The sequence below is a fragment of the Microcebus murinus genome, chromosome 3 (assembly GCF_040939455.1).
Source record: "Microcebus murinus isolate Inina chromosome 3, M.murinus_Inina_mat1.0, whole genome shotgun sequence".
Taxonomy (NCBI): Eukaryota; Metazoa; Chordata; class Mammalia; order Primates; family Cheirogaleidae; genus Microcebus; species Microcebus murinus.
This window is the reverse complement of record NC_134106.1, coordinates 73,090,859-73,118,187: the sequence shown is the minus strand read 5'-3', so window position 1 is coordinate 73,118,187 and position 27,329 is coordinate 73,090,859. Positions and strand designations below refer to the sequence as shown.

General features: G+C 41.3%; 1 gene segment (V, D, J or C); it reads left to right on the top strand.

Annotated features, from left to right (window-relative positions):
* Window positions 1-27,329, top strand: part of LOC105856880 (immunoglobulin kappa variable 2-28-like) — a 339,993-nt gene that overhangs the window by 110,052 nt on the left and 202,612 nt on the right.

The window sequence follows — 27,329 nt, the reverse complement described above, 5'->3', positions numbered from 1 at the left end:
TGCTGTCCTGATGACCCAAAACTCTAAAACCAATCCCACCTCAAACACTGGGGATCAAATTTCAACATGTGTTGAAGGGGCCAAATATCCAAACCATATCACTGTGAAAGCCAAGTATTTCTCTCTGCCAAAGAAGAATGTTGAGACTTTGGGCAGAGGAAGTAAATCAGAAAGTGAATAGAGGTGAGCTGTTGGCACAGGGCCCAGCTCTGTGGCTCATATTTAGAATGTTGCTGTTGGCGGGGTTGGGGCTGAGATATGAGCACAGATAATAGCTCAGATGTGTTCTCTGGGAGGAATCCCAGAGTCAAAGGGAGCCCTGCCTAGAGGTGAATTCTCTGTCCTGATGCTACTGCAAGTTCCCAGGGAAATGGCACATGTGGCAGGATTCTAGTGCTTTAGGGTTGGAAGGGTGAGTGAAGCTCCTTTCCAAATGACCCTTAGGTCATATGACTCATTCCTCGTGAACCCAGTAGAGGAGGTGTAGGTAGGTTTCCAATGGTGTAATCTACCCTCATTATATGCCTCGGAATGAGTGGTCTCATTTGATCCCTGTTGGGAAAAGGGTCTTTCAGAAGAGACCAGGTAGTTGGGAGGAAGGGAATGTGGAGCTGGGGCTGGAAGGTCAGCAGGAGCTGCAATGTGGGGTGCCAAGAGTCATGTCTCAGACAAAGCTAGGGGACAGTCAGGGCAGCATTATGAAAGGCCAACCCATGAGAATGTGGGAGGTTTCGGTGGTCTTGTTGGCTCATCCATGCAGTCACCTTTCCCATCCCAGACCTCATCAAATGTCCCAAGGAAAATCCAGTGTGAGGCTTAAGGCTCAGATTGTGTCTAATCTATTAGGGCAGCTCCACCCACCTGCTGAAGCTCAGGTGGCTTCTCTTCCCCAGTAGAGTCCCTCTGGCATGGCCAAGTCAGAATCTCTGCCAATCCGAAATTTGGAAAATGTTAGTAGAGCTTCTGTGGAGCTTTAGGTTATTTGGTCTTGATTTCTTATTATTTGTGATACGCACCACAAGAAAACATGGATGAAAATATGCAGGAAAGAACTTACTCATCACTCCAGAAATGGCAATGTCAGGTCACAGGGAAAACCCTCAGGATTCTCCCACACTTGACCACAAGAGGGGGCACATGCGCAACCCTGACCCCAGAAGGGTCTGGTGTGTGCTGATAACAGTGCCCAGGACCGCAGACTGATTCTGGCTTGACAATGATGATCATGATGATGGTGATGATGATTGTCACCCCTTCCTCATTTCATTTTGTAGCTCACGCTTTTCTTCCAGCAATCATTTTACACCTCTTCTTGCAGCCCATTCGTCTAGCAGACCCCTGTGGACATAGAGCAAATAACACCCATGGAAACTCCTAAGGTATTTAGCTGAAAAACAGTTCCCTCTGTCACAGTGTCCACAGAGTAGAGCGTACATCTGGGGAAATGAATCTAAAATAAATTACAAGTTAGACAGAAATGTGAGAGGGAAGGTCTCTGTAGAAAAAAAAAAAAGGAATGAGGACCAGGTGAACAGACTATGGTCTGGTCGTTGAAGGGCATCTGGAGGACAGGGATCAAAGTGTCCTCATCAAGGTGGGAGAAAGGTCACCACCTGCATGTCCTCCCCAGGCCAGCGGCCATGGACTTATAGACGTGTAAGTCAGACCCACATTTACTCATATTCACAGCCACCTCCTGGCTCCAAAGACAGGATTGAGCTGATGTATCTTCACACACCATCTGGAACTGTGGACACAGTATATCAATGAGTAAGAGGACAAAGGAAAACAATGGCGTTGGTTATAGGTGTGCCCCATCTTTCTCAAGAAAGATTTTCCAAATGCTCTCATTTGGTTTTATTATTAAGACCTATGACTTCTTCGAATATTTTTCTTGTACATATTTGTCTTCAAAAGCCCTGACTCTACTTGGAAGACAATAGATTACATGGGTGATATTTCTGTTTTATTTCCTATCACAGATACCACTGGAAGAATCATGATGATATAGTCTTACAGCCTTCCTGTCTTTGTCTCCAGGGAAAGAGCCACCCTCACCAGTAGGGCCAGAGTGTTGGTCACTACTTAGCCTTGGACCAGTGGAAAACCAGGCTCCCAGATTCCTCATCTATGGGGCATCCACCAGGGCTCCTGGCATCCCCAACCATTTCGTGGCAGTGTGTCTGGGACAGAATTTGTTCTCACCATCAACAGCCTGGAGTTTGATGACCTAGTTTTGTCACTGTCATCAGGTTCCAGTGCCTACCAGAGTGATTCAGTTCCCAGCCTAAATGTCACCAGCTTCCACTGTGAACAGCTTCTTTAGCCTCTGTCTTTCCTGGGGAACAACTGCTTCCTCCAGAGGCAAAAAAGTCAGATCTTTTGCCATTTTCTCTGTTCCCTCGGCCACCGCAAGAAAAGGCTGTGGGAGATGCAATCAAGATTTACACAGGTTCTGTGAAAGATGCTTGGTCTCCTAGACTTGCTCTTGGTTCGCCTCATAAAATAACAGAGACTGAAGAGAGCAGGTAAACACTGTGCTGTTATCTCTACCTTTTACTAGGAGGAAAGTGGTACCCAGGAAGATCATAAATGCTCCAATTTCATGCAGAGAGTTAATAGTGAATACATAAGAAAACTTTGTTGCTCAGATACTCTGTGCACTTCCCATTTTGACCTGATGAGTGATGGCCTCATCTGTGAATGCACAGGCTCCTGATAAAATTTTTCTAAAACTGAGCCTAGAATTTGAGCATTCTCAGTTCCTTCTTGCTTTGTGTCTCAACGCAACTCGGTTTGCTCAGCTATTCCTCTCTTTTACTTACAGAAGAGCCCAGGGTTCCATTGAGGTGAGCAATTTGTGGAAAGTCAGGCTGTCCCATGACCCAGATCATATGTTCATCTCTGTACCTAATATCCACACTGTCTGGTTTATGTTTCTTTTTATATCACAATTCAGAGTCCTGCTCTTTGCTGGAAAAATTACTAGGGATGATTACTTTTATAAAAAAAGGTTTTAGTTTCAAGAATAAGGCAGTCTCTGGAGCTCAGGAACACCAGAGGCAGTAAGTCCTGCCAGATATCTTATTCAGAAATCCCTGTATCTATTTCCTGGAAAATATGATCCTATCTCACTTCTGCCATTGCATATTTTCCCCATTCCGCCACAGATTATGGGCACTTGTCCTTGTGTTGGACTATTCAAGGTTTTCTGTGAAAACACTCAATTCATTGTATGGACCTTTTTGCTTAACTTTGACCAGTTTGAACAGCATATCAGATATTTCACCATGTTATGACTGGTGATTAACTAACTACTCTAAATTCTCAGTCTGGACTTTAAAATCAGATTCTTATTAGATTTTTTTCTATGGAAAATAAAAGGAAAATGTTTACCTCCTTTCCAAGTTGTCAAGGGAGTTTGTGGGAGGAGAGGCCATGTGTAGTTCTGAGCAATGGGTAAGAACATTGATTTAAAAGGCAGGATTTACTCTTGGCTCTTTTATTTACAAGATGTGTGACTTTGGCAGATTTTAACTTTTATGCCTCAATGTTCTTATTCATACAATAATGGATAATAATATTGACTTGCTCTGTCATTACTGAGCACCACAAAATAAATCAAAAAAATAAAGAAGACTTGAATCAATGGAAAGAAATTTTTATTCATGGATTGAAAGAATGTCATCAAAATACTAATACTTCTCAATTTGAAATTCATATGCAAAGCAATCCTTATCAAAATTTTAGCTACCTTTTTTGCATAATTTGTCAGTCTGATCCTATAATTAATGTGAAAATAGACACAGAACAGCCAAACCAATCTTCAAAAAGATTTTCAGTCTCAACTACAAATCTTCAGTAATCAAGATTGTGCTTCTCTGCTATAATGGTAGACACATTGATAATGGAATACAGTAGAGATGCTTCAAACTAAATTTTGCATTTATGGTCAATTGATTTTTGGCAATGATGGCAAGAAAAGTTAAGGGAGAAAGAATAGCCTTAAAGAGACGGATCTGGGATAACTGAAAATCTGCACGCAAAAAAATATATTTGGACCCCTGCCTAATACCACATGTAAAAGTTAACATAAAATATTACAAAGACCTAAATGTAAAAGGTTATTATAATATAATTTTTATAGGGCAACATAGGAGTAAATTTCTGTGACTTTGGATGAGGGAATAGTTTAGATATGACAAGAAAAAACAAGCAGTGAAAGAAAAAAATAGATTAACTGGACTTTACCCAACTTAATAACTTTTGTGCTCTAATGGATCTTTCCAGAAACTGAAAAGGCAACTCATAAATTAAGAGAACACTATTTGCAAATGATATATATGATAAAAGACTAGTAGCCAGAATATATATTAAAAAAACTCTTTTAGTCCAGTGATCAAAATACAAAAAAAAAAACAAAACCAAAACCATCAATTAAACTTTGGGAAAAAAGATCTATATGGACATTTTTCAAATGGCACATAAACACATGAAAAAATGCCCTATGTCTTTATCACTAAGGAAATAAACATCAAAACCACAATTAGAGACCTCTTCATGCATACTAAGATGGCAAAAATAATAAAAATTGAAAATAACAAGTGTTGGTGAGGATGTAGAGAGAATGGAACTGTTGTTATCAGAAGGGGCTCAGCACTTGTCCCTGAGTCCACATCAGAAGGAGGAAGACAAGTGGTTGAGGAAAGGAAAAAGAGATTTACTACTAATTTGCCAGCAAATGAGCAGAATGGAGGGAGACTCCTGTCTTAAAATACCATTGTCCTAATCATAAGCGGAAATATGGAGCTTTTAAAGGAAGGGTCCTCAGCTTCAGGGTACAGTTGTTCAGCTACAGTTAATGGTTCTGATTGGTGCCATTCCTTGCAAAGATAATCCTGTGACCTCTGGCTCACATCATCTCCTGTGGCACAAAAAATAAATGACACTCCCTTGCCCCTCCTGACCACTGGCCTGGGGCAGGGATGAAGGTTTTAATTCCCAAAAAAGAGTATGAGAAGTTTTAAAGAGACAAAAACATTTTTACCTTTTTTTTTTTTTTTTTTTTTTTTCAGGCCATTCCTTCTGCTGGAATGTGGTGACTTATTTTGTGCTTCAATATGACTTGGCTAAGGGATGCCCAGATTTCTTTCTCTTTCTTTCTTTCTTTCTTTCTTTCTTTCTTTCTTTCTTTCTTTCTTTCTCTCTTTCTTTTCAGACAGAGTTTCACTGTGTTGTCTGGGTAGGAATGCAGGGCCATCATCATAGCTCACTGGAACCTCAACCTTCTGAGCTCAAGCAATCCTCTTGTCTAAGCCTCTGGAGTAGCTGGACTACAGGCCTGCTGACAATGCCCTGGCTATTACCATGTTATTTCTGTGTGTGTTGGTGAGAATATATGCAGAAGGGATTAGCATTTGAGTCAGTTGACTGAGTAAAGAAGATTGCCTTCACTCATGTGGGCAGAAAATATTCAATTCCTTGAAGGCCCAAATAGAACAAACAGGTGGAAGCAATGCCAACTCACTGTCTTTTCTTCAATTGTGACCTCCATATTCTCCTATTCTCAGAAATGAATGCTCCTGGTTCTTGGGCATTCAGACATGAACTGAGACTTACACCACTGGCCTCCAGTTTTCAGGCCTTCTGACTGGGACTGGGACACACAACTTTGGTCCCTTTGGTTCTTAGGCCTTTGAGCTTGGACTGGCCGGTGACAACTGGCTTTCCTGGGCCTCCAGCCTGCAGAGAGCAGATGATGTGCCTTCTTAGCCTCTGTACTTGTGTGAGTTAATTCTTCGTAACAATCTCTCTCTCTCTCTCTTCATTTAATGTGTGTGCATCTGTGTGTGTGTGTGTGTGTGTGTGTGTGTTGTGTTTCTTTGGAGAACTCTGAATTTATAGGAACCCTCATACATTTTTGGTGGTCATGTATAATGGTGCAGCTGCTTAGAAAATGGGTGGCAGTTCCTCAAACTGTTAAACATACATTTATCCTATGACCCAGCAAATCCACTTCTATATGTGTACCTAAGATATTAGAAACAAGAACTCGTACCTAAATGTTCACGGCATCACTATTCATAAAAGCCAAAATGTGGATCATACCCAAATGTCCATCAAGTCCTGATTGGGTAGACTAAATGTGGTTTATACATACTGGAATATCATTCAACTAGGAGATGGGATGATGTTCTGATCCGTGCTACAGCACGATTAAACCTGACAGACATTGTGCTAAGCAAAAGAAGCCAGTCTTAACGACCACATATTGTTTTACCCCGTTATTATAAGATATAAAAAAATAAGTAAATCTATGGGGACCAAAAGCAAATGAATAATGCTGATAGTGGCTACACGAATTCATCAAAGATGGCGTTTGTATACTGGCCTCTATGTCATTCATATCTAAATGCAAGCTTATTTTTAAGTGGCCTTTTGAAAACTCAACTTTTACAATTTAGTCACTTCAAAGAACACACAAAGAAGCAGATTTTTACTCAGTTAGAGGACGCTTGTTTTGCATATTCCAAAAAATCTCCCCCAAAATTCTTGGCAGTAGACAAGCCCCAGGTTATGAAAACCCCAAACAGCTGCTGCGCTTGGAGCCCCCTGACCCAGAGACTCCCCACTGTGCTGCTGTGTGACCTCTCCAGACCCAGGGTCCCTCCGCCCTTCTGAGAAGCAGCCCTGGCAACTCAGCCTCTGGACTGTCTCCTGCTGACAGGGACTTCTCCCTGCAGACCTGTCACACTTCACACAGTCACACTTGTGTGTGCTACTGCCACCCTGTGGTCCTTTCTTTACCCCTGACCATCCCCCTGATACCGCAAACTCCTCACATTCAGGATCTGACTCTGCAAGCCAAAAACATGACACCAGCATAATGGGCACAAACAATTCCACTTCCAAGACTTTCTTCCCAATTCCTACGAATAATATACTTGCTTCTAATTTTATGGATCGAAACTCACAGCAATAGGTAAAGGAGACACAACTATGACAACTACTTTATAACTCCTTGGCTCCATAATGTACCCATAAAAGTCAAGTGACCTTGGTCCAGACTAGAGAAACATAGAGGCTTGCTCCTTAAGTGGACGCAAATGAAGATTATTTTATGCCCTTACTCTTATTATTAGTGAACAATATGCAATGACCAGCTTTGTCTGCTGTTGTTGAAGCCTGGGCAGAATGTACTCACATTTAGGAGAGAGAGATTCCTGTTTAAAATTAGGAATATTATTCTCTGAGTCTATAAATAGCATAGGATAGTTTTAAAGCCTTTTATGAACAAAGAAGAATTTTTATAAGATTTTACACTTTCTAAAGATATAAAAGCAACATATTATAAGATAAAACAACCAATCATGATGGCAGACTTTTTAAAGTTTTATTAATTTTCACCCCAGACAGCAATATTCTGTGAAATTCAAGCATCTTAATGAATACTTTGAAAAGATAATGTTTTCACTAATTGATTTCTAGTAAAAGAAACAGGAGAGATTGCTTGCTGTTTCTTATTTTCTCATACTTCCAGTTTTTATATTGGACAGTAGGTAGAACTGACTCTTTGCCACCCTTTCAGAATAATTCTTTAAAACCAATCCAATGATAATACATACCAGAGTGTTCTCTTTTTTAATTAGCATATTTGGTTATTTTTGTGTTTCTTTTTCTCTTTTTCTTTTCACCATCTGATCTTTATGACTCTCATCAATTATGGTTAATTAGGAGTCTGACCTATTCCATACTAAGAACCAGAATTAAATTGGTCAGCATTCTTTTGAAAAAAAGTAATTACAAAAAACTGACAACATTTAATGAAATAAAAGCATACAAATTTTAAATAGTGAAATATGAGACTTTATTCTAATCCTACCCCCTTTCCATAATTTGTAATTACCAACCCATATTATTGCCATGGACTTCAACATTTAAAGGTCAATATGAATTTTACTCAGTTAACTCTTTCAAACTTATTAAAAGGTTTATTTTGGTTGATTTCCCAGAAGATATTTAGACCAAGATTTCTTGTGGAATCATACCTAGAACTGCATTTGTTTGCTTGCTTGTGCTCTTTATCAATTAAGTGTGACTTTGGTTAAATTACCCAAGAAAACATGGCAGTACCAACTATTTTTTAATTGCTTTAGGATTTTTTTTGTTCTGTTTTGTTTTTATTGTCCAGGACAATGACTCTCCTTGTGAAGTGAGTTGGTGTAGGCACCATTTGTCATGAACTATTCAATTCAATTCTAAGTGCATTACTGACAAGGGAAGAGCAGCCAGGTTATTTCCCTGTTTAATGATCATTGTGTGATAGATTGACATCCCTGAGCTGTGACTATCCTCAAAGGAAAGCCACCCATTGGTCCAGGTGACCTGAGATTTAAAACTGTTGATTGACTTCTTGCTTTCCTCACGTACAAAATTTTCCTTTTGAACTGTGAGCCCATGGCTGTGGCTGCACCACAAACAGTACAAGACAGAGACTCAGGTCCTCACTCGGAGTTGACAACAACCCCTCACAGGACCTGACCCCACACAACAAGAAAGACTGTGTGGAAAGCGTTTTATAAACGACACTCAGGAAAATGATGTAGGTATTTATTTTTAATTCTGTGCCGTTAATCTAGGAAACTCTTCCCTTAAGAAATCCCTCTGGCTAATCTGCTATATCTGAGGTAATTATGGTGAGACATCCATGAGCTACTGATCACCAGGAATCTTCTATTCTCTGTCTGCGGAATGCAATTCTCTCCCTCTTTTCTATTACTTAAGATAGCTTGTTAGCTATCCAATATCAGAGACACATAACGTTCTCCATGCCAAGGACCTTCACAAGGCGCTTTCATGGAGTTAAATCACTAGGTCCCTGGAGAAAACATTTTCTAAGACCTACATTTAGCAACCTTGAATAGTTACCCAGGTGCCAGCAGATAACAGACAACTCTTGAACTAACTCAAGACTGCCCTATTATTTGGAGGTCCTCTGCGCATTAAAACTTGTATGGATGGGGCTCTTTCCTGTTCTAGATTAGATGTGAGGGGTCCAAGCAGGATGGACCTCTCAGAGGTTAATCCTAGACACACATGTCTATTACACATTATCAGGGTCCTTGTGCTTTCTCAATGTGGCACATACTGTGCAATGTATCCTGGGCCAACATTCAAACACTCATAGCTGGATCCTGTTTCCCTCTATGAAAGGCAAATTTCACTTCAGTCGTACTTGTCCTCCTGCAAGAGACATTTTTTTTTATCAGTTTGCTCACCAGAGGGGTTCCCAGCCCACGTGGCTCTTCCACTCCACTGCACACACCAGGGCATTTGCATACTGTCCCCTAGGGAGGACCTTCCCTTGTGAGTCTAGATAAAGCTCAGCCCTAAGCTGTCCTGGACTGACCAAGACTCCTCAGTCCAACTTCTCAAAATGAGGCTCCCTGCTCAGTTGATGTGGCTGCTGGTGCTCTGGGTCCCTGGTAAGGACAGAAAGAGATGAGGAAGGAGGACTGGGAGTGGGTGAGCTCTGGGCGGTGGAGGGGAGGGGGCACAGCTTCCCATATTTATTGTAACCATGTGTTAGAGACATATGGTCTTTGTTCCTGGGAAGGAAATTTATATTTTGACCTTTGAGTAATGAGGAACCCTCTAAAAACAACAATGATGAGGGCCAAGATTAAGATCTCATAAAACAAAGTTCCTTTTGCCTAGTAAGTAATGGGCTCATTTTAGAAAAATTAATTGTATCATATGAATCACAATTTATAAAAAAGAATAACTTTAAATAAAAAACATGAGAAAAATCCTGAAAATTGCTCATAATGATATATATAACATTTTACTACTTATCTCTAATTATTTCAGGATCCAGTGGAGATATTGTGATGACCCAGACTCCACTGTCCCTGCCAGTCACCCCTGGAGAGCCGGCCTCCATCTCCTGCAGGTCTAGCCAGAGCCTCCTGCATAGCAATGGAAACACGTATTTGCAATGGTACCTGCAGAAGCCAGGCCAGTCTCCACAGCCCCTGATTTATAGGGTTTCCAACCGGTTCTCTGGGGTCCCAGACAGGTTCAGTGGCAGTGGGGCAGGGACAGATTTTACGTTGAAAATCAGCAGAGTGGAGGCTGCGGATGTAGGGGTTTATTACTGCATGCAAGGTATACAATTTCCTCCCACAGTGGTGCAGCCCCGAACACAAACCTCCCTGCTGTTGAGGCCCAGCTGCCCACAAGGGCTGCTTCTCTGGGGAGCATCTCAGCAGGTCCTCTGAGTCTGCAGAAGAGGAGGCTGGTGGAGAAACAGGGAGAGTTTGCTGCTGAGGACTCTGGCCCCTGAGAGCCTCAGCTGCTCCTCAGGTCCCTCATGTTAAGGCCCATCAGCTGCACAGCCTAGGCATGGCCTGAGCAGCAGGAGAATTCGGATGGTCCAAGTGCCCTGTGAGCAACCAGCTATGATGAAAGAGAGAGCAAATGAACGCTCATCCTCAGCCTGTCTTGCCTATTTTTGACAACCAGACAATGGATGCAGATTAGTGGCCACACAGGTTGAATACATAGTGGAAATTACCAGTAGAGGTTTTTTTTCAAAGATAATTCTTGATAACATTGGGAAATTGGTATTTTCTCATTTTTTCCCTGCCTAGTCCTCCACCATGCACAGGAAACTTCCTTTCCACTATCATGTTTGAGAAAGCATCTTCACAAGCTGTCCTCAGGGGAAGTGTGGCTAAGAATAATTAGTGAACAGGTTTGATTTTAGACTATTCAAATAGCCTTTGTAAATTATTAGTAGATAGATATAAGATCATAGTGCCAAAAGACTTTGATTTGCCTCAATTACCTTAGGCAGCATAAAAAGGGATTCTTGCAATTCCAAAAGCGAGCTTTCAAAATAAACAGTGTAAATTCAAACATGCAGAGTCTAAAGTTTACTTCATAGACCATAGGGAAAATACAGACTTATATGAGATTTTTCTTTCTATTAAAAATTCTAAGAAAATTAAAAGTATTTAAACTACATGCTATTCTAAATATGACAAATTAGGTACTATGTTCTTATAACAAGAAGTTTCAAACAGCATAAAAACATGTTACTTTCACTTGAAATCATCCTGACCTAAAAAATCTGAATTCTATGTTTTTATTGTAAGTATCCAGAAAATTTATGCGTTCGTTAGATTCCATTTAAAATATTGCTCTAGAATTTTGTCAGACCTAATATTGAATCATGTCAGTAACTTGTCATGACAAGATGTGATAGACTAAAATAATGATTGAAACAACTAACAACAAGATTTGCTGAAGGCTCAGTGTGTAAAGTAAGAATGAGACTGTTCTCTATTCCAAGATAATGGACTTGTTGGTAAGTGCAATTAAAATTCCAAAGTGTGGTTTCATTTAGATATTAAAGTTGTAGGGCAAAATTCAGATATAAATCAAGCAGATTGGAGCCCTCAAATTATGAGATATAAGACACTCAATGTGTTATTTTAAGGTTCAACAAATGCATCATTGAACTTAAAATGTATGATGGAATGCAGTAGGAAAAAACAGAGTGTACATAGGAACAGTAGGATTTAAGTAATGCTGTAATTTTCTTTAGCCCTTATGTGATTGCCAGCACCTAGTGACCTTGAGTTTCTGCTTTGATGTGAGTCCGGGAATGAGGCCTAAACCCATTCCAAGTGGTTGGATGTATAAAATAACCCTTCATGATGTTGATAATCTATAGGGATGTAATCTCAATACAAAGTGGTGAAAAACAAATGGTCTCCCAGAGCTGACAGGGCATACAAGATAAATCAGAGGAAAACAGAATTGGCTGCTACAAAGAAACCTTGAAAATACGATGGGCTAAATGTGATGAGGTTTCTCTGTCTCTGGCTTAACAGTCCAGATGTAGGGAGGTGGCCTTGGGGTGTGAGGGGCTCTGCTCCATGAGGTCACTCAGGTGGGCAGGGGCACTGCCACCCTCAGCATACAGCTTTCCTCCCCTTTCCACTGTCACTGCTTCCCGATGTGCATTCCTCAGCCAGCATGAGGTAGAAAAAATGACAAGAAACTTGTTTTCTTGTAAAAACCTAAGAAATGTTGAGCTTTCTATCAGTAACAAATGTCCTTCTGCCTAAATCACATATCTGAAAATTTCCCTTGAGGTACCTGCTGATAAAGCCACCTTTTGGTACTTTTCATTTTTATTTTATTTTATTTAGTATTGTTATTTAATCATGTTACAGGGGTACAAATGTTTATGTTACATATATTGTGTTTGCCCCACCCGAGTCAGAGCTTCAAGCGTGGCCTTCCCCCTGATGGTACACACAGCACCCATTAGGTGTGAATATACTCACATCCCCCCCCCACTATTCAACTCCCCCACTGTTCAAAACCCGATCAATATTACTAGTATATGTGCACTTAAGTGTTGGTCAGCTAAGTCAATTAATATCAATTTGATGGAGAGTACATATGGTGCTTGTTTCTCCATACTTGTAATACTTAGTAGAATGGGTTTCAGCCATTCCAGGGTAGTACAAGAGGTGCTAGAGCAGAATTGTTTTGTGGCTGAGTAGAACTCCATGGCAACCTATACCAGATTTTATTAATCCCCTCATGTATTGATGGGCACTTGGGTTGTTTCCACAAACAATTCACAATTCACAATTGTTTGCAATTGTGAATTGTGCTGTTATAAACATTCTAGTGCAGATGTCTTTTGAATCTGAAAATTCATTTACATGATTCTAAGAAATGAGTTTATCAGTATAAAATTAAATTTGTGGCAGCCTACTTAGACTTGTGCTTTACTATTTGATCATTACTGTCAAAAAGCCATCTGTGACTCTCTCTCCCCCTTTGAAAGAAAGAAAGCTGCCTTTTTCTTTTACCATATTGATATTAACATGTCACAATATAATTTAGATGTATGCTGTCTTTATTCCAGCAAAATAAGGAAAAGTCAGTCCCTTAGAGCTCTATTCCATCTTTCCTCCTTTTGTGCTTCTTATAGTTATACATATGACATCTATACACCTTAGAAGGTCAATAAAGTACATTGTTGCCAGCATATTCATCTTCAGTGAATAATTTCACTGATTTCCAAAGAGGGTCCACAAAGGTACCCTCCCACCAGCAATGTATGAGGTTCCTGTTGTTCTATATCTTCACCAGTACTTGGTATTGGTAGACATTTCAATTTACATCCTCCTAGTACATGTGTAACGGTATCTCACTGTGATTACAATTTACATTATCATAATTAATGAAGCTAAACACCTTGTCATATGTTTATGGGACATTTCACTATTGTGTCTAGTGAAATGTCTGTGTAAGTCTGACCATGTTTCCAATAGATTTGCTGTATTAGTTAGATTGATACATACACATTAATCATATATATGCATATATCACTGTATTTGTACATGTACGTATGTGTATGATACATCACAAATATGTCAATCCACCTAAAATATACATACATACAACAGATGTATAAATAAATGTATGTCATATGTAGAGAGACAGAGACACACAGACAGAGAACCTTTATAATTTCTCCCTCCGGTTTCACTCTCTTAGTGGCATGCTTAGTGGAACAGCTTTCTGGGTTTTTGTTTGTTTGTTTGTTTTAACTCATGACAGAACTTTTATTTTTTATTTACTTATTTTCTAAATAAAAACAAATTCTCACTACTGGGCATTTACACAAAGAAAATTAAAAAAATGTTATTAAGAAAACACCTGCAGTCGAATGTTTACAGCAGCACAATTCACAATAGCAATGATGCGAAGAGTTTTCTTTTGGTTCTCTTTTATCCACTCTCAAACTATCTGTTCTTATGTCTTTAAGAAAATATATATGTTTTTTTTCTAAATCTAGTTTTAATAAAGTTTTTTTAACTGGTATGTTTAGCCTATTAATGGTTATGTGGATTTCCGGGTTTCTTTCTGGAATCATTCCTCTCCACCTGAAGATCACTGATTGCTCTTGCAGTGCAGGCAGAAGGACAACGAATTCTCTTAACTTTTGCTTCTCTAAAAACATATATATTTTGCCTTCATAATCGAAGGACATTTTTCCCCCCACATACAGAATCCTAAGCCATCTCCTGTCCTCTATTCTTTCTGTCAGGACTGGAATTAGGGTAAGGCAAATGAGGCCCCAGGGCACAAATGTTGAGGGGCAGCAGAATTGTCTATAGTCAGGGTAAATTGCTGAGACCTGTCTCAGGAAACAGGTAGACCAGATGGCCTGTGGGCAGCAGGCCTGGGTCCTGGTGAGGGGTGGGGTGAGGGCAGGCAGCACAGGGGTGGGGGAGGCAGTGTTCTCAGGCAGCAGGGCTTAGCACTCCGCAGGGGCCTCAGGACAGGGCTCCCAAGGCCTGCAGGCTTCAGGGGACAGAGAAGCTCACCTGGGCCTCTTTTCTCTGGAGTAATCACCTGTAAAAAAGTTGCAAGAATGTGTTTAAATATGAGTGAGTCAGGATGCAGTCAGCTGGGCGCTGTCCAACTTCAGCAGCTTTGAGGTGGCCCCCATGGATACGGGATTCTGAACCCTGAGGAAAAGCCCTCGGCCTCCCCAAGTGGATGCTGGTATCTCTGAGGAGACAGTGCACCCACACCTGGAAACCCAAACCTCTGCCTCTGAAACCAAGTGCAGCTGCCAAGGTGAAGAGCTTTCCTGGGAGGGGAGTGATTACAGACACCAGCAGGGAGGAAAGAGGCTTCTCCTGCTCTTGTCCCCCTCTCCCTCTACTGCCCTCTGTTGGCAGACTCTAGCAAGGAGACGCTGCAGAGGAGACATGAAGTCCAGACTGGCAGCCCTGGCCTATCCAGACAGGGCCTGGAGAAGGAAGAGGGCCCTTTGCCTCCCATGTGCATTCCCTGCGCGTTGTTAGATGTGCGTGTCCTGTCCTCAGGATGGGGCCTGTGAGATTTAGATCTGAGAGAGTGAGGAAGATTCCAGAATGAGAAAGGACCTCTGCTCTGCTGAACACTCTGACACAGAAAGAGGGGATGAAGGATAGCGAAAGTGACTACTAGAAGCTCCTTTGGGCCTTGTAAATATGTTCAATTTGTAAACTGGATATTTCTTTGGGAGTCTGAATCAAAATTACGAAAAATTGATTTAGCCTGAAAAAAATTATAGTGAAATGGAGAATATGTCTCATAAAGTTTATGCACAACCTTGCACTTCTCTCTCATTATTTCAGTGGGGATGCTGTGATGACCCAGACCCCACTGTCCCTGCCAGTCACCCCTGGAGAGCCGCCTCCGTCTCCTGCAGCGCTGGTCAGAGCCTCCTGCATAGCGATGGAAACACCTATTGGAATTGATACCTGCAGAAGCCGGGGCAACCGCCAAGGTGCATGATTTATAACTTTACCACCTGGGATTCTGGGGCCTCAGACAGGTTCCGAGGCAGCAGATGAGGGACAGATTCACATTCAAAATCAACAGGTGATGGAGCTTGAGGATTTAGGAATTTATGACCTCATGCAAACTACAAAGTTTCTTCTCACAGTGGTGCAGCCCCAAACAAAATCCTCCCTTCTTGGATTGTCCCAGCTGCCCATATTTGTTCCTTCACTGGGGAGCAGACAGAATGTATTCTCTGAATCTGTGTAAGGGGAAGATGTTGGAGACCTCAAGGGAACAAGTTGCAGCTGGACCATGAGTTCCTGGCTACGGCTCAGGCTCCATACATGGGACCACATCGACTGTGGCAGCCTGAGCATAGCAGAACCTGCAGCAGATTAGAGGGGTCCAAGTGCCCTCTGAGCAACCAGACAGGAGGAAGGGAGAGCTGACTGCATCCTCTCACCTGAAGCTGATCTTAATCCTCTCTCCTTTGCATGCATTTGTCAATTACATTCATTTAGGTTAGCAGTCAACCAATCAAAGCTGATTCATGACAACAAAACAGTGGCACATTTTTTGGTAATGCCTTGGCATAGCAGTCACTAGTCTATATGCAGCCAGATACTATTTGGTGATGATGACATCTCTTTACCCCTTCACCACTTGTGCCCTTATTCTCAGCACACGTCTCTATCCAGTACCAGAGCAGGCACAGGGCTTTATGCTACTGTTCTCAGGGTAGTAGCCAAGTATAACATTTCACAGTTGGTTTATTCACTAATAGATAGACTTTGGCAAATCTATTTAATAATGAAAGTCTAGTTCCAGAAGTCTTTGAACACTCTCAGTCAAAATGGGTTGAAGAATGGTGTTTTCTGAATTCCCATGCTGTATTTTTAAATATGCAAACAAGAACAAAGTCAGAATTAATTATTCTGTGTAGTATGACACATTCAATGGAATTTTGATAAATGCAAGATACTATGTAAGTCCATAGTTACCTGAAGAAGAAGAAGAATAGGAAGCCCTTGGGCATGGGAAGTAAATCAGAAGGGGAAGCACGTGGTGGGGATCAGCTGTAGGAACAGCGCACAGCTCTGTGGCTCATATGTTGGGGTGTTAATGCTGGTGGGGTTGGGGTTGAGATATGAACCCAGATGGAAGCTCTGATGTCTGTCTCAGGAAGAATCACAGAGTTGAAATGACACAGGCCTGGCATTTAAGGTGCCACTGCAAGCTCACGGAGAGTGGCACATCACACAGGGCTCTGAGGATTTAGTGAGGAAAGAGTTTGTGAGGTTCCTGCCTAAATGCACCTTTGGTCATGTCACACATTCCTAGTGAACCCAGGAGGACATAGGTGACCTTCCAAAAATGGAATCTGCCCTCAATATACACCTGGGGATGAGTGGTCTCATTTGTTCTCTCACTGGGGAGGATGGTCACTCAGAAGAGACCATGTAGGTAGATGAAGGGGCTGATGACCAGAAGGCTGAGAGGGGCCTGGGAAGGTCAGCAGGAGATGCAGTGGTCTTGTCCCAAGAGTCACATCTGGAAACATTTGACAGTATGTTGAATACCTGAAAGTCCCACCCTCTAAGCCTCTATACTCCTTATAGATAAGGATATTCTGCTACATACGCCCCATACAACTTTGAAATATATCACTTCATGTAGTCTCCACATCCAATTCAAGTTTTAAGAATAGGTTCCCCCAAATTGGCTTTTTAACAAAATGTCCTCTAGGGAGAAAGACATTGTCTGCAGGTGTATCTGTGCTGCCCTGGTCTGACCTAGGACACTGGGGACCCTGGGCCTGTCCTGAGTCACTGAGATGAGCCAGCCCTGCAGCTGGGCCCAGCCTGCCCATCCCCTGCTGATTTGCATAATCCCACAGCACAGCCCCTGCCCTGCAGACTTATCAACAGGCTGGTCACACCCTGTGCAGGAGTCAGTCCCTGTCAAGGCACAGCATGGACATGAAGGTCCCCACTCAGCTCCTGGGGCTCTTGCTGCTCTGCATCCCAGGTAAGGAGGGAGAACACCAAGAATGTTTTCAGTCAGTGTGCTCAGTACTGCCTCAGGGAGGTCTTTTTATAATATGATTAATCATATGAATATTTGTTTTTATGTTTCCAATCTCAGGTATCAGATGTGACATCCAGATGACCCAGTCTCCATCCTCCCTGGCTGCATCTCCAGGAGAAACAGTCACCATCTCTTGCCGGGCCAGTCAGGGAATTAATAGGAATTTAGCCTGGTACCAGCACAAACCAGGAAATGCCCCTAAGCGCCTGATCTATGGAGCATCCAACTTGCAATCTGGGGTCTCAACGAGGTTCAGTGGCAGTGGGTCTGGGACAGATTATTCTCTCACCATTAGAGGCCTGGAGACTGATGATGTTGCAACTTATTTCTGTCATCAGTATAATAGTAACCCTCACACAGTGTTACAAGGCTGAACAAAAACCCCCCAGGGAAGCAGATGTGTGAGGCGGGGCTGCCCCAGCTGCTCCTGCTGTAGCTGCACTTCCCGGTGCCTCCATCTGCCCAGAGCTTTTAGAGACAGCCAAGCTGTGAAAGTTTTGGTAGACAGGGCCAGGGTCTCTGTGTTCTAACTCTTTCTCCTCAGCCTCAGCAGTGCAGACATGAAAAAGCCTCTTCTGAGTCAATAATGGACAACAATTATGATACCTGAGGAGTCTCTTTTATGGGATCAGTCAGGGTTCATACAGCAAAATACAAGCCACTCTACAGATTTGAAGCAAGAATTGTTTTAATACAGGAAATTAGAATTGGAAGTACAAGCCTGGGTGTAGGGTAGTCAGGGAAGCTGATGCTAGAAACAGGGGACTCTCTGGTGGTCTGACAGTAGCCAGAGTCTCTCTGCCTCTGATGTTAGGAGCTGCCTGGCCATGTGGTCCTCAGACCGGTCTTGGAGGCTCAAAGGTGGGGGTGCTGATGTTCTCAGCTGATGCAGCTCCTCACCAGGGGTCTTCCAATCCTCAGATTGTCCAGGTGTCTGCCTGTAGGTGTCAATGAATATTGAATCATCCTCTTTTGACTTTCAAATATAATAGGAGGGCTCATGTTTAACTCGACAAGAAACCACAGAAAGGAAAGCAGTTTTGGGAAACGTGCTTCCAGAAATGGTGGTGGTGTTGGGATTGAATTCTGACAACCACATAAAGTCAATATTTGCCCAAATCTCCGAACTTTTCAGGTATGGTACAGCCTCAGAATATGCTTAAATGTCCTTCCACACATTAGTAGCAAGTATGGGATCATTGAAAGCAATTTTTCTTAGTCACAGAGCATACTGAAAGATGAAAAAATAGCCTAGAATCTATACCACCATGAACAAACAAATGAAAAACCTTTCTTGACTAAACAAACAAGAAAATCTAAGGTGCTACAGTTTAACTTTTGCTTGATATGAAAACCTTGCGGCTCAACATTTGTTTCGATGCCAGCTGAATCATCAACATGATTGTGAGCATGTTACACATGCAAAGTAGCAAATGCATCTTAGATACACTGAATGACCATCTTCATTTTAACAACTTCACAGGTAATCTACAGAAGTGTTACAAAGCTATGTGTTCAAGGACGTTTACCTTTAGCTAAAGATATTTCTTTTCCCAATGAGGAAAGCCTTCTGTTGAAAACACACTCAGCTTTATTTCTATTTAAAGCACAATTACATTTGAAAAGTATTTTAAGTTGTAAAAATAAAAATTATGAAAAACCTAATGTTTTCCATGCACAATTACCTTGAAAATTAAATGCAATAAATAATTTTAGAGACTATAAATTAAGAAAGTAAAAGAATAGAATAAAATTGTATGCACTTCTGTTAGAGATGATTAGACTTACATTTGCCTGCTTAGCCTGCTTTGGGGACGTTGTTCAGTCCTGCTACTTTGCCCTGCAGATGCTCTGCCTTGAGTGGACACTAACTTGGCTCCGTATCAAACACAATCCAAAGGCTGGAGACAAGCTCCGTGTCCTGCAGTAGAACCACCCTGCTGACCACCTTGATCAGCCAGACGATTATTAACATGAACATCTACGTACATGAAAATAAATGCTCAGTGTTATTAGCCATGGAATCTTGAGACATTTAACTCATATATGTAAATTTCCCATGAATGACGCACATTTCACTCTTTTTATTCAAATATTATTTTGTTTTAACTTCCTCTTAATATATTTCTAAATGGACTACTAAATGGTCATATTTATGCCATCAGTTTTAATTTAATCCATCTATCTATGTGGCAGTATGTGTACATATTATATTGGCCAGCTTTAGCCCAAGTGATGGAGTCAGTAAAAGCTATTAGCTCAGCCTATCGTAGAATTTCTGTGCAGGTCATAGAATATAATCTGTGTTTTCCTGTCTTATAAATCATCTGAATTCAGTGAGATGTTGTGTGGCACACGCCTGCTAGGAACAAAATAGAAGTCTGTCGACTCATTTCTGTCTGTCTACACCTTGGTACATGATTGGATCATGTTGATCAGAACTTTATTTTGCAAGAATGCCTTCATTTGGTGCTTAGCAACCTTTCCCAAGGGTCCTGAAGCTGCCACAAAGAGGAACACCCAATTGTCCCCAGGAGTGTGAGTGCACAGATGACCACAATGACACAGAGGAGCAGGACCCGGCTCTGACTCCTCAGCTACTGATCTCATTTCCCAGAACACAGATGTTTCTGACTGTGCAGGCAAAAGACTCTTCCTGCGATGGTCCTCTAATCTCCTCTCCACTCCGATGCTCACAGCACACCCCCCAGCACAGACTCAGGCTCTCTTCTTTCTAACAGTTTTGAAAACTTCTATTCACACTCCTGAACCTACAAAACCACTCTCTACAAATCTGCTGTTTCCCTAAACCAGTTAAACTCTTTTCCTTTCCCAATCTTCAAAAATAAAGACAAAGTAAAAACATACTCTTGATGAACACAAATCAAGAGAAATGATTACTTTCAGACATACTCTGCAAGAAATTTAAGAGGAAATTCTTGAGAATTACAGGAAATGACAACAGACAACAACCTCAATCCACGGGAAAGAAAGAGGGCCTCAAAGCCAGGCAAGAAACAAGAAAGAAACTAGAAACAACAACAAAATGTTTACTTTATCTTATATGACATTCAGGTTCAGGAAGAGACATACTTGTGACAGATGTCAGAAGGACAGTCACCTTGGTTGGCACAGGGGAACAGTGACTGACAGGGAAAGGGCAGGATGGAAGTATCTGGGGATTGTAGAATGTTCTATAGCTTCGTTTGGATACTACATATGCATGAAACATTGTCAATTGTACATTGAATATTTCTACCCTTTATGTGTTTTATCTCAATTAAAAAATAGAAAATGCTGGGCTTGTTGGCTCAACATGTAATCCTAGCACTGTGGGGCGCCGAGGAGGGCAGATTGCTCAAGGTCATGAGTTTGAAATCAGCCTGAGTGAGACTCCATCTTTACTAAAAAAATAGAAAGAAGTGAATTGGCCAACGTAAAATAGATAGAAAAAATTAGCTGGGCATGGTGGTGCAGGCCTGTAGTCCCAGCTACTTGGTAGGCTGAAGCAGCAGAATTGCTTGAGCCCAGGAGTTTGAGGTTGCTGTGAGCTAGGCTGACGCCACTGCATTCACTCTAGCTCAGGCAACACAGTGAGACTCTGTCTCAAAAAAAAAAAAAAAAAATAGAAAAGACCAAACCTAGTCTCTATTATGCAAGCAGGTAAAAAAAATAATTCATCAAATATTTATGGAAAATAACCTCATAAAAGAAAAGTATAATGTGCCTGGGAAAATGCTGAAAAACTATTATAAAAAGAGGCGGAAAAGGAAGGAAATATTATAATATGTCCTTTCTCCTACTGGTGCTACATAGATTTTTTTCCTGTGTTAGTTTCCCCCAACCACAGAGAACATTTTCTGTTCCTTTGCTCCACACCACTGCACCCACCAGGGCATTTGCATACTGTCCCCTGGGGAGGATCTGCCCCTTAAGTCTGAGATAAAAGCTCAAATCCAACTTTGTCTGGACTGACCAGGACTCCTCAGTCCAACTTCTCAAAATGAGGCTCCCTGCTCAGCTCCTGGGGCTGCTGGTGCTCTGGGTCCCTGGTAAGGACAGAAGGAGATGAGGAAGGAGGACGGGGTGGGAGAGTGAGCTGTGGGGCCCCACTGCCTGCCACATTGCTCTGTGCATGTGTTAGATGTGCACGTCTTGTCCTCCAGGTTGGGTCAAGTCAGGCTTAGATCTGAGAGAGTGAGGAAGGTTCCCGAAGGAGCAGGGACCTGTGCTTTGGTGAAGACTCTGAAACAGAAAGAGGGGATTGTGCAGGGGACTTCTAGAGGTTCTCTCCAGACTTGAAAACCTGTGTTCTCTTTGAAATTGAATGTTTTGGGAAAATAAATCAAAATCACACCTATGAAGTATAACTTAGCCTGAAATAACAAAAGAAAATTGTCAAAGTGTCTCCTAATGTGTGTACATAACCTTTCCCTTCTCTCTCATTATTTCAGGATCCCGTGGAGATATTGTGATGACCCAGACTCCAGTGTCCCTGCCGGTCACCCCTGGAGAGCCGGCCTCCATCTCCTGCAGGTCTAGCCAGAGCCTCCTGCACAGCAATGGAAAGACCTATTTGCAATGGTTCCTGCAGAAGCCAGGCCAGTCTCCACAGCTCCTGATCTACTTGGGTTTCACCCGGGCCTCTGGGGTCCCAGACAGGTTCAGTGGCAGCGGGTCAGGCACAGACTTTACACTGAAGATCAGCAAGGTGGAGGCTGAGGATGTCGGGGTTTATTACTGCATGCAAACTATACAATATCCTCTCACAGTGGTACAGCGGCAAACACAAACGTCTCTGCCGGGTGGCCCAGCTGCCCACCAGTGTTGATGGTCTGGTGAGCAGGTGCCATAGAGCACGTTGCAGGGAACCTCAAGGCACATGCGTCAGACCACTGAGCTGGACCGTGAGGGCTGTGGCTTCATCAGCTGTGAGAGCCTCGGCCTGGCAGAACCTATGGGAGAATGGAGGGGGTCAAGTGCCCTGTGAGAAACCGGATAGGACGGAAGAGAAAACTGAATGAAAGCTCATCCAAATCTTCCCTGCCTGCCCTACACTTATTTGTCAATTAGTTCATTCAGTTTAACAGTTTGTCATGAAGTCTGACTGATAGAAATCCAAAACTAATGCATTTTTTGGATTTTATTTTGGTTGAATAGTTACTGGTATTCATGCACCTGGATTCATTTAGTGATATAGACTGTTCCTTCCCCTCCACCCACCTGCACACTCCCCCTGCATTGATTTATTTATTTTTTTAGCCCATGTCTCTCTAACAAAGGGGCAGGCACAGCATTTTATACTATTGTTTCCAGGAGTCCTCAAGTAAAATTGTCCTTATTCTTGGGCTTTGACTTCTTGATAGACTTTGTTAAATCTATTTAAAAGCAAGAGTCAAAGGTTTTGATTAGTGTCGGTCACAGCATGATGAAATGAAAGGAGAGATATTTGAATTCCTTATCTCAATTGTAAAAATAAATAAGTCTGGAAGAATTATATGACATACATTTCTATGCCATATTCAAAACATTTTTGAAAATATAAAAGAATATAAGGTAATTTTGTCTCCCAAGAATAAGAATGTTAGAATTAGGAGCAGCAGTGAAGGAGAACTGGAAGGACATGTGGCAGACAGCAGCTGTTGGTGCAACACCCAGCTCCAATGCTCACATTTGTCATTGAGGGAATGCTGCTGACCGTGGGGTTGGCTACAAACCCTGATGGAATCTCATATGTATTTCTTGGAAATACTCACAGTGATGACTAGCTCCTGACTGGCCTTCAGGTTGTGCCCTGATGCCCCTGCAAGCTCGTGGGCAAGTCGTGCATCACGAAGGGCTCTGAGGCCTTGGTGACTCACAGGTTAGCAAACGTCCTCGCCAATGCACTTTAGGCGATATGAAGCATTCCTAGTCATCCCAGCAGTGTACAGGTGAGCTTCCAAAATTGACTTTTCCCCCATCTTATATCTGGATGTGACTGGAAAGAGAATGGTCATTCGGGAGGGACCTTGTATGAAAATAATTGAGAGGTTGACCAGGGTGGAATTGGTGCTGGAACATCATCAGGAGTTGCAGCTTTATAGAAGGAAACCCACAGGAATGAGGGAGGCTTAACTCCACCTTTCTGGTCCAGGCCCAGCCACTGTCCTCACCCAGACCTCAGCTAATGTCCCAAAGAGAAATCCAGTCTGGCATTGCGGGTTCAGCCCTGGTCCAGTCTGCTAAGGTGGCTCCACGCACCTGCCAGACTCACCTGAATTCTCCTCCCAGTAGAATCCTCTGCCTAGGGCAAGCCCAAATTCCTGAGCACACTTAAATCTGCAAATTTCACTAAAGAACACAACGACAGGAGAACATCAGCTCACCTACAAAGGCTTTTGCCTCACTGGAATGTTAGGTCATCTGCCTTTTGTTTATTCTATAGTGCTCTCATGTCATCACAAACATGACTTTTTAAATTTATTTCCTGTTCTCTTCTGCTTTTGTCATGAAATTTTTTGTCTTCTAAGATCTATAGCATTATTACTAAAAGTGAAAGTTATTTTTTTTTACTTCAAATTAACTGCAAACTAGTACAACCAATATGGAAAGTAATATTGAGATATCTCAAAGAACTAAAAGTAGTAATACTATTGGATCCAGCAATCCCAGTACTGGGCATCTGCCTAAGGAAAAAAAGGACATTGTATTATAAAGACATTCTCCTAATAGAAGTATCACAAGAATGGAAAAACAAGCACCACATATACCCACCATCTACTTGGTACTAATTGATCAGCACTTATGTGTACCTATGGAAGTAACATTCATGGGGTGTCAGGAAGGTTGGAGGGGGAGGAGGAGATAGGTATATTCATACCTACTAGGTGCATTGCACACTGTCTGGGGGGTGGGCATGCTTGTAGCTCTGATTTGGAGAATATATGTAACCTAAATATTTGTACTCCTGTAATATTCTGAAATAATAATAATAATAATGAACCAAAAGCAGACACAGAATTATCCTTGCTATACCATTAAGTGGAAACAAGATGAGTAAAACTCAGATAGACTGGTTGATGGGAGTTGTTCAAGGTCATCCACCTAGTTGAAAAGCATCACAGAGAATTCTGGGGACTCCCTTCTTGGGCAAAGCTGTTCCTCAGTAGTTCTACAGATGGACCCATAATGCTGCTATGAACAATCAAGTACATGTTTTTTGTGCAAATATTTTTATATTTTCTTGGGTCTATATTAATACCTAGCAGTGGAATTGCTGGATAATGTGGTAACTCTTTGTTTAAACACTTGCACTGCTGCACTGTTTTCCAAACATGCTACAGCTTTTCCATTTCTACCAGCAGAGTCAATATTCTATCTTACTACCCACCCAGGAAATGAGAAGGACAAACCTCACATTGAGGATGTGTTAAGAGGAGCTCAGGGTGTATGAAAATTAATCCAAGGGAGCTTTGAGATGTTCATTAAACACTTCTTAAAGGTTTCATCGTCTTACCAAACCTGGGTACATGTGTTTTTATCCCTGGTGGATGCCAACTCACTCCCAAGGTTGCTCAGAGGAAAGGACGGGCTGTGGAGATAGAAAAGTTTGGTCAGATAAGGAAGAATTTGCTCCAGACATAAACTAGGGAGAACAGATCAGAATGAAAGACGGAGAGCTGAAGAATGTGAAACAAAAACTTTCTGCGGGAAGAACAGAAAACTTGAGCAAAAATTCCCTTGTTGTCATACAGTGTGTCTGTCTTGAGGATCTCGGACATAATGACTAGTTCTGAATGTGAAAGGACTGAGCAGGGACATCTATTCCTCCCACTAGTTCACTTGTCATAACTCCTCACGTAGAGTAGGATCATCTTGAGAAATTAGATATTTTATGTTTTTGCTTTTGTTAATGGATGAGCACTATGTGTTAATCTCAAACAAGAGAAAGTAGAAATAAATTGAGGGATCAAAATATAAGTGTATATGCACATATTTATCTATTTTTTGTTAAGCCTGTGTAAATCTATAATTTTGAATTTCAAAGTCAAGAAAAATATTGGACATTACATTTACCATAAATTTAGTATGATGGCAAAAGTTATTCCCCTTCCATTCTGCTTCCTATTTTTGCATGAGTAACATTGTCATTGTATACACAGATTACTTTATTAGCATCAAATTGTATTGCATTACATACTTTATATTTATGGAATGAATCCCACAAAATAACATTGAATTTGTTAACAGAATTTCAACCTAGGTAGATTAACTTTCAGATTTTGGTGATTTTTATTCTCCCCAACAGCCTTTTATGATCACAAACCACAGTTTCCTCTTGTTGAGCACTCCGATTGATTTCAACTCTTGGTCAGCTGAAATAAATATTTCAGGGTGTCTATTTTAAAAACTGATTGTGTATATTATGATTTTTGTAGTTTCAAAGTAAAAATATTCTTCATATTTGATATTTTAGTTCAGCATAAAATGCATAGATTATAATTTCTGTATTTTCTGAAAACTTTGTATGTTTTCAGATACAAATACATTGATTACTGGAAGATACTTTTGCAGACTGAGACTCTGAAGCAAGCCTGATTTTTATCTGTGCAAAAAAGAATCCTTGGGGCTTTTGGATTACTTATTTATTTAATTTTAGACAGAGTCTCCCTCTGTTGTCCCAAGTAGATCGCAGTGGCGTGATCATAACTCCCTGCAACATCAAATTCCTGGTCTCAAGCAATCCTCCTGCCTAAGTCTCCCAGGTATGTGGGACTATAGCTGTGTGCAACCACACCTGGGAAAATTTTCTATTTTTTGTAGAGATGGTATCTCACTCTTGCTCAGGTTGATCTCGAACTCCTGAACTCAAGCAATTCTCCCTCCTTGGTCTCCCAGATTGCTAGGATTATAGGCATGAAACAACATACCTTGCCTGATATATATATATATATATATATATATATATATATATATATATTTAATGTAGCAAAGTATTTGTGCATTTTCTCATTTTATAATTGTTTGACTAGAATTGTATGACACATTGAAATGTAATTGTTTCCAGCTAATAGCAGAAAATACCTGTGAATGGTTGTGTGTGTGTCTGTGTGTATGTGTGTGTATGTGAGTTTTTTTTTTTTCCTCTTTTCTGTAAGGCTGGCTTATCAGGGCCTTTGGGATGTGGTCTTGTAGGAAATGAGATGTTAAGCTCATACCCATGCTGTCCGCTCAGGGGTGCTCAAGGATGTGAAAACAATTCTCAAATAAAACTACAGGTGGTAATGAAATAAGAGGCTATTGTGCTGTGATATTTCTCTTCAAGATGACGATTATATGCTGTGAGTTTATTCCTGTCTTTATGTCAGATAATTTATTAGCAAGGCCGTCCTATCAGTACATATCCATAAAGAAATTCACTGAAGCACTGTTCTGAATTATATGCAAAATATTGAAAACATCCAAAATGTCCACACAAAAAATTGTGGTTGAAAAACTATGGCAACTCGACACAACAGAGTGACTTGCAGTTGTATAATAAGGACGAAGATCTCCATGAAGTGATGTGGAGTGATTGCTAGGGTATATATAATATTATTAAATGATAATAGTAAAATGCAAACACGAATCTATACTATGTTATTATTCTTGTAAACAAGCAGGGGAGATTCCTCAAACAAACAAACAAAACTGGGTGTGAAAACCAGAGTTCGCTGGGAAGGGTAAGTGGGAGGGAGTTGTTGAGGGAGGAGCATGGAGACAGGAGAGGGGATTAGACATGTGTCACATGTGTCCCCTCTCTGAGTACACCTTTACCGATTGCGTATATTTGTGTCTTTGGGGACTGTATTAATATGACGCACATTCTATTCAAATAAATACCTGAAATC